The sequence below is a fragment of the Octopus bimaculoides genome, chromosome 1, assembly GCF_001194135.2.
Source record: "Octopus bimaculoides isolate UCB-OBI-ISO-001 chromosome 1, ASM119413v2, whole genome shotgun sequence".
NCBI classification, from domain to species: Eukaryota; Metazoa; Mollusca; class Cephalopoda; order Octopoda; family Octopodidae; genus Octopus; species Octopus bimaculoides.
In genome coordinates, this window is record NC_068981.1 from 136,200,561 (window position 1) to 136,208,162 (window position 7,602).

At 38.3% G+C, this 7,602-nt stretch overlaps 1 long non-coding RNA gene across 1 annotated transcript in view; it reads right to left on the reverse strand.

Moving 5' to 3' along the window:
• Positions 1-481: 481 nt before the first annotated feature.
• Positions 482-7,602, reverse strand: part of LOC128248871 (uncharacterized) — a 46,258-nt gene continuing 39,137 nt past the window's right edge. Inside the window, exon 3 of the long non-coding RNA XR_008265000.1 lies at positions 482-780. This is a non-coding gene — a long non-coding RNA (uncharacterized LOC128248871). The remainder of the gene's footprint in view (positions 781-7,602) is intronic.

Sequence of the window (7,602 nt, forward strand, 5' to 3'; positions counted from 1 at the left end):
TTTGATGTAATTTAATATTCCTTCCTTAGTTAATTTGATTTGTTTTGATTTCAGCTTCGCTGTAAAAGTATAATCTGCTAATTAATTTACGTAATAATAGATTAATCTTATGAACAAACGAAACGAAGCATTGTGAGTAATTTGCTTGTATTACACAATTGCACCCCACAAAAATGTGATTAATGTTTCGCCTTTCTTTCCGTCTTTCTTTCTCTCTTTCTTCCTTTCTTTCCTTCTTTCTTCCCTTCCCTTTTGCGCTGTTGTTGTTTATTTTAATGGTCTCTTTATTTCTTTTCTTTTTCTTTCCAGGGTAGGAAGGGATAAAAATAAAAGAAATATGTCTTACGTGGAGATGGGATTGGCAAGTCCAACTGGGTTACATGGAGAGAAAAATAAATAAGTAAATAAATAAAATAGATATAATGAATAAAACAAACTGGAAAAAAAGAAAACCAAGAACAAAACAAAGTGAATCAGAGAATAAGCTATTTTTAGAATTAATAATACAAAATGAAAATAAAAATCACAGATTGGTCTTTCCTCTGTAAACCAGCTGTTGGACATAAAATTCATGATCCTGAAATAAAGGAGCGGTTTGGTGTTAACGTTCATGAAATTGAATTGGAGACAATGATTTTTCAGAGCAAAACGAAGGGAAATGATTGTTTGGCTAAGAAGATCACTTCTCGACCACATGGTTTCAGGTTCAGTTCTAGCGTGTGGCTCTTTGGTGCTAGTGCCTTCTTCCATAGTCCCAAACTAACCAAAGCCTCGTGGAAACTGAAAAGAGTCAATTGTGTATATCATCATCATCATCCTGATCATGATCATCATGATCATCATCATCATCATCATCATCAACAACATTATCGACATCGTTGTCGTCGTCGTCGTCGTCATAATCATTATCACAATCATTATGCTTATCATCATCATCGTTGTCATCATCATCACCGTTGTCATCATCATCATCATCATCATCATCATCATCATCATCATCATCATCATCATCATCATCATCATCACAATCATCATCATAATTATCATCATTTAATGTCTCTTTTCACATGCTGACGTGGGTTGTATTGATTTAACAGAAACTAAGGATCTATTTCAAAACGGGGGCACCAGTATTTTCTTAACGAAACACTAACGAAACACTTTGAAACTTGGGACACTGGTAGAATGTGTCATATAAAACATCTTTTACTCTTAGTCTTCTTAACAAAAAAACGTACATCACAAATTATTCCATGTTAAAGTTGTCGTATTTCTGTAATTTCAACCAATCACTGACGTCTATTCAGCTGAATAGAGTTACTGCTGGGCGGTCATAAAAATGTTATTCCCTGTGACATATTTCATCCGGTTTAATCGTAATTTATACGCATATATTGTTTATATAATAAATTACGCTGTGCGTATCTATGTGTGTAACAATTTTAGAGTTCGGATTCTAGAGTTAGGGTTAGTTTTAGGGTTAGGGTTAGGGTTAGGGTTAACAGTCTAGTTAGGGTTAGGGGATTAATACGATATACACCGTTACAGCGCTAACTGTTTTCAACTGAATAGACGTCAGTGATTAGTAGAAATTATCGAAATAAGACAATTTTTTACATGAAATAAATTCGAATACAAAAATTTTTTTCTGTTCTATAACACAAAATAGATAAGTATACGAAGTTTGAAAGTCTTTCGGTACCAAAAACACTACATAAAACATAAATGAAAACTGGTGCCCCCGTTTTGAAATAGATCCGAAACTAACAAGCCAGAGTGCTGCGCCGTGCTCCACTATCTGTTTTGGCATATTTTCTATAGCTGGAGACCCTTCCTAATGTCAAACACTTTACAGTGTATATGTGTGTGTGTGTGTGTGTCTTTGCCTTGACATTGCGTATAAAATTTAAGCTTTTGTCATTGTCATACATATATATATATGTATGTATGTATGTATGTATCTCTGTGTGTCTTTGTATCTGTGTTTGTCTACCACCAACACTTGACAACTGGTGTTTGTGTGTTTACATCCTCTTAACTGAGTGGCTGAGTCTCTTTTGCCATGGTGGCTGGGGGCAAACACAGACACAAACACACTTTCTCACACACACATGCACGAATATATGTAATATGACAGGCTTCTTTCAGTTTCTGTTTACCAAATCCACTCCTGAGGCTTTGGTCGGCCCAATGAGACTGCATCATGTTCCACTGTCTCTCTCTCTCTCTCTCTCTCTCTCTCTCTCTCCTAACAAACATGGATCTAATAACCACACCTTGCTTCTGTTATATATCATGTCTGACACTCAGCTACAGAAAATCTTGGTTAGATTGATTACTACATTTGATTGATTAATACACTATGTTGCCACTCCACCATATGGTTGCAACACCTTAGAAGCTATTTATTTCACAAGTCATGAGAATTGCATCCAAGTGGTTACTTAAAATAGCAGTTTAATCTCTGCTGAATCATAACGTAGTTTCTTTAAGGAAAATAGGAAGGAAACATTGGATAAGGTAATCTTAGATAATACTATTTCTGAGCTGAAAACAAGATGACTGAGAATGGGATGCCTTTAATCATAGATTAGCTTGGTCAGGGTTAACTGACAGAGGTGAGTAGGGGGTAACTAAACAACAGCAACAACCTCAACATCTTGGTTCAATTTTATTTTTACATTCTCTTAATTCTATCTTGTAATATTGTTGGTGCTACCATGTTTGATGGCCATTAGTTGTCACAACTAACTGTACCTTAATACTTTGATATTCAAATTACTCTGTCACATGTAACACTTGTTCACATTCATCATCATCATCATTTAAATAATAATAATAATAATAATAATAATAATAATAATTTAATGTCCGTTTTCCGTGCTGGCATGGGTTGGACAGTTTGACTGAAATCTAGTAAGCTGGGGAGCCGCACAAGGTTCCAATCTGATTTGGCATGGTTTCTACAGCTGGATACCCTTCCTAATGCCAACCACTCCAAGACTGTGGTTGGCATTTTTTTTACATTCCACTGGCACAGGTGTCAGTTATGAAACACCGGCATCGGCCATGATTACATTCTCACTTGGCTTGACAGGTCTTCTCAAGCACACTATATTGCCGAAGCTCTCAGTCACTTGTCAATGCTTCCGTAAAGCCCAATGTTCAAAGATCATGGCTCACCACCTTATCCTATGTTTTCCTGGGTTTACCTCTTCCACACAGGTTCCCTCCACTATTAGAGATCATTCACATTGTTTACAATTAATTATGTATTACCTCATAGCTTCAAGATTTTGGTGGTGTGATTGTTTATTTTCAGAATGATATTGTAGAGGAGGTGTGAGTGGTTAGATCTGGCTGGTTTGAGTATAAAGCAGGTAGAATATTTGGGCCTGATAGGGCTGATTTAAATGCTTCAAGGTTGTGCCACTATGTAGTTGCTCAATCTGCTAAAAATAGCAGCTAAATCTCCCTTACATCGTATCCATACTGTCTAATAATAAAATAAGGCGTGAATGGGGATATGTAGTAGAATGAATAGCTGTTTCTGTTGTCGTTATAGTAATTTTTGTTGTCATAGTTTGTTGCTGTTATGAGGAAGAGACACATTAATATTGTGGTCTAAGGTACACTGTGACTGGAGAAACAAAATGAAAGGAAGAAACAAAGTGAGAGGAGGCTAAAATGACCTTGTTGACTTTGTACTAAACAACAACAACAACAGCAACAACTATCACATTTTACTGACCACACCTTATAGTCACCATGACTGATTACACATGGTGACATAATAAAACTCCCTACTCTGGATTTGCCATACCTTAGATCAACTACATCCCATACCCTGTACTTGTTATCAACAAAGGAACATCTATGTGGTTGTTTGACCTGCTAGAAATAGCTGTGAAATCTCCCTCAAATCACATTTTGCTATCTCATAAAAAAACTGCTTTGAATAATGTAGTTATCAGAGGCTTATATTCTGGGTGTGCTAGGTGTGTGCTGCACACCCATCCGAAAATAGCAAATTCATTATAAATATTAATCTTAATCATTAATTTAATCACAAATCTAAATGGAAAATTTTTGTTATACCCTGGTGGCATTGGGTGTGGCAGCGCACTCAATACCACAACCACCATATGCCACTGGTAGTTATATTCTTTTCTACTCTAGGCACAAGGCCTGAAATTTTGTGGGTGGAGGGCCAGTCTATTAGATTGTCTCCAGTACACAACTGGTACTTAATTTATCAACCTGAAAGGATGAAAGGCAAAGTCGACCTCGGCCGAATTTGAACTCAGAACATAAAGACAGACGAAATGCTGCTAAGCATTTCGCCCAGTGTGCTAACATTTCTGACAGCTCGCCACCTCTGCTGGTAATTATATCATATGTGTTATGCTTAATTAAAATTGATGGAATCATTTTGATCTTAGGCTTGCCCAATAAGAGCTGATGTAGAGTTGAGCAACAATAACAGCAACAACAGAAACAATTGTTCTTTCCACAACAATAGCTATCCACACCTCATCCCTACAATATTTATCTCCTACATATTTTTTGCTTCCTTTACTCTATCAGGAATAAAGGAGCTACTATCATGATAAAAGGTGAAGACTCCCTTCAGTCATGAATGACCATGGGATTGCACCAGAAAGTTCCCCTCCAAGGCACAAGTCCAGGCAAGGTTGTTTTATGGAAGACCAGCAATCGCCCATGCATACCAGCCTCCCCTTTCCATGTCACTGATGTTATCCAAAGGAAAACAAAGGCCGATACAGCTTGACACCAGTGACATTGCAACTCATTTCTATAGCTGAGTGAACTGGAGCAACATGAAATAAAGTGTCTTGCTCAAGAACACAACAAACAGCCCAATCCAGGAATAAAACTCACTATCTCATGATTGTGAGCCTGATGCTCTAACCACTGGGCCATGCACCTTGATGTATTTTGTTCATTTGAAATCTGGGTGGGTGCAACCCTTATCCAGGTTTCAACACAAATGATTTCTTGAGTAAGAGACAGAGTAAGAAAGAAAGTAATAAATATGGCAGAAAAAGAATCGACTCCTGTACTTGAAGAAAGTATCACAACTAAATGGGGTTGTAGGTGGTGCTGCAACACTTTTATGGTATGATGATGGGTGGGGGCAACCCTTTTGGATCTGCCATATAAGCCTTTATAGGGCAAGGAGCCTGCTAGTTAGAGGCAAACTTAAGGGCTGACCTGGGAAGCACACACTCTACTTACTTCACAACTTGAAGGGTACTGGGTACTTTATCAATCCCTAAATGGCTGAAAAACAAAATTGATCTTAATTGGATTTGAACTCAGTACATGGAGATCTAGAACAAATATTTCAAGGCTTCCCCTAATAGCCGCTAAATTTGTATTAATAAAACCTTACACCATCAAATTAATAAACCAGTGTTAGAGCCTGTAAGAATCTTTGAAAAGTTATAGGTGCAGTTGTGTGGTAAGAAGCTTGTTTCTCAACCATGTGATTCTGGGTTCAATCCTACTGCATGGTACATTGGACAAGTATCTTCTACTATAACTCCAGGCCGACCAAAGACTTGCGAGTAGATTTGGTAGGCAGAAACTGAAAGAAACCCATCACATATGATTGTGTGTGTGTGTGTGTGTCTTTGTCTGTTGGTGTGTTTACATGTCTATAACCTTGCAGTACAGCAGGGGAGACTGATAGCATAAGCATCAAGCTTAAAAAGAAAATAAATACTGGGGTCAATTCATTTGATTACAACAAAATTCCTCAAGATGGTGCCCCAGCATGGCCACAGTCTAAAAACTGAAACAAGTATTCACAAATATGTGTGTATGTGTATGTGTCTGTGTGCATGTGTGTGTGTGTGCGTGTATGTGTGTGTGCGTGTGTGCATGCAGGTCTATATCTATGTGTCTTTGTGTTTGTACTCCTGACAGCTGGTGTTGGTTTGTTCACATCCCTGTGACTTAGTCATTCAGCAAAAAAGTGACTGATGAAATAAGCACCAGGCTTATGAAATAAGTACTGAGGTTGACTTGTTTGACTAAATGAATCCTTCAAGGCAGTGCCCCAGAATGGCCGCACTCCAATGACTGAAGCAAGCAAAAGCAAAGAAACTATTAACGATGAATACTCTTCGCATTAGATTATGGGGACTGAGACAATTCAACCCATGCCAGCATGGAAATCAGACAATAAAATGATGTTGCTGCTGTTGCTGCTGCTGCTGTTGCTGCTGCTGCTGCTGCTGCTGTTGATGATGATGATGATGATGACGATGATGATGACAACTTGCCTAGAAGGCAAAAAAATGGTCACAGCAGGAATGCTTTGATAAGCCTAGTTAATTAGAACAAACTTAGGGTTGGGACAAACAACAACAACCACCTCCACCAGAGCATCAAGTTACCACTGCCAAACTACTTCATACTCACTGCATCCCAAGGCTATGAGCCAGCTGATGAGGGAGCCCTTAGCAGTCGCATGAACTACTAGAAATAGCAGCTAACTCATCCCATCCTACCCCTACCACCACCCCCACCCCACCTCAAATTGCACTCTACTGTCTTGGAAAGTGAAATAACCCAACCCATTGGATATTTTTGTCCTACACCCCTCTAAAAAAATTCACAGGATATTCATGATGAGTGTGCTTTTGATTATAGGTCTACAGAAACAGGATCGACTTGGGGGGGGGGGGGCTAAACAGCAACAACAACAACAAGAACAACCACAATCTCAAGTTTATAATTACTCTTGTTCCTGCCACACCTTAATCTTATAACCCCACCTTACACTTAGAACCCAATGTTCAAGCCATGACAAAATCAAAAATCATGGCATTGGTCCTCCCACCTTAGCACTGAATAGCATGGTGTTACATGACAAACAGCAAGAACCACTGTATTTGATGTCCAGACATAAAATTAGCTACTTCCTCCATTCTTTATTCTCAGATTACATCCAACTTTAACCTTTTAGCATTCAGATTACTCTGTCAAATGCAATGCTTATTACATTCACATAGTTTTGAATTACTTATACATTATCTTGTAGCTTTCAAATTTCAGTGATGTGATTGTTTATTTTTAGAAGAATAACATTGTAAAGTAGGTATGAGAGGCCTGATATGGCCATTTGAACATAAAACAGGAAGAATATTTGAGCCGGATATGGCTGGTTTAAATGCTAAAAGGTTAATACGTAACTGTATAAGTAAAATGAAGTTTATGTTTCTAATGGTTTCAGTCATTTGACTGTGGCCATGCTGGGGCACCACTTTCGTACTCATTATATTGGATTGTTATGGCCAATAGGAAGTTAGCCTCTTTTACTTGTTTCAGTCATTTGACTGCGGCCATGCTGGAGCACTGCCTTTAGTCGAGCAAATCGCCCCCAGGACTTATTCTTTGTAATCCTAGTACTTATTCTATCGGTCTCTTTTGCCGAATTGCTAAGTTACAGGAACGTAAACACACCAGCATCAGTTGTCAAGTGATGTTGGGGGGACAAACACAGACACACAAACATACACGCACACGCACACACACACACACACACACACACACACACACACATATATATAT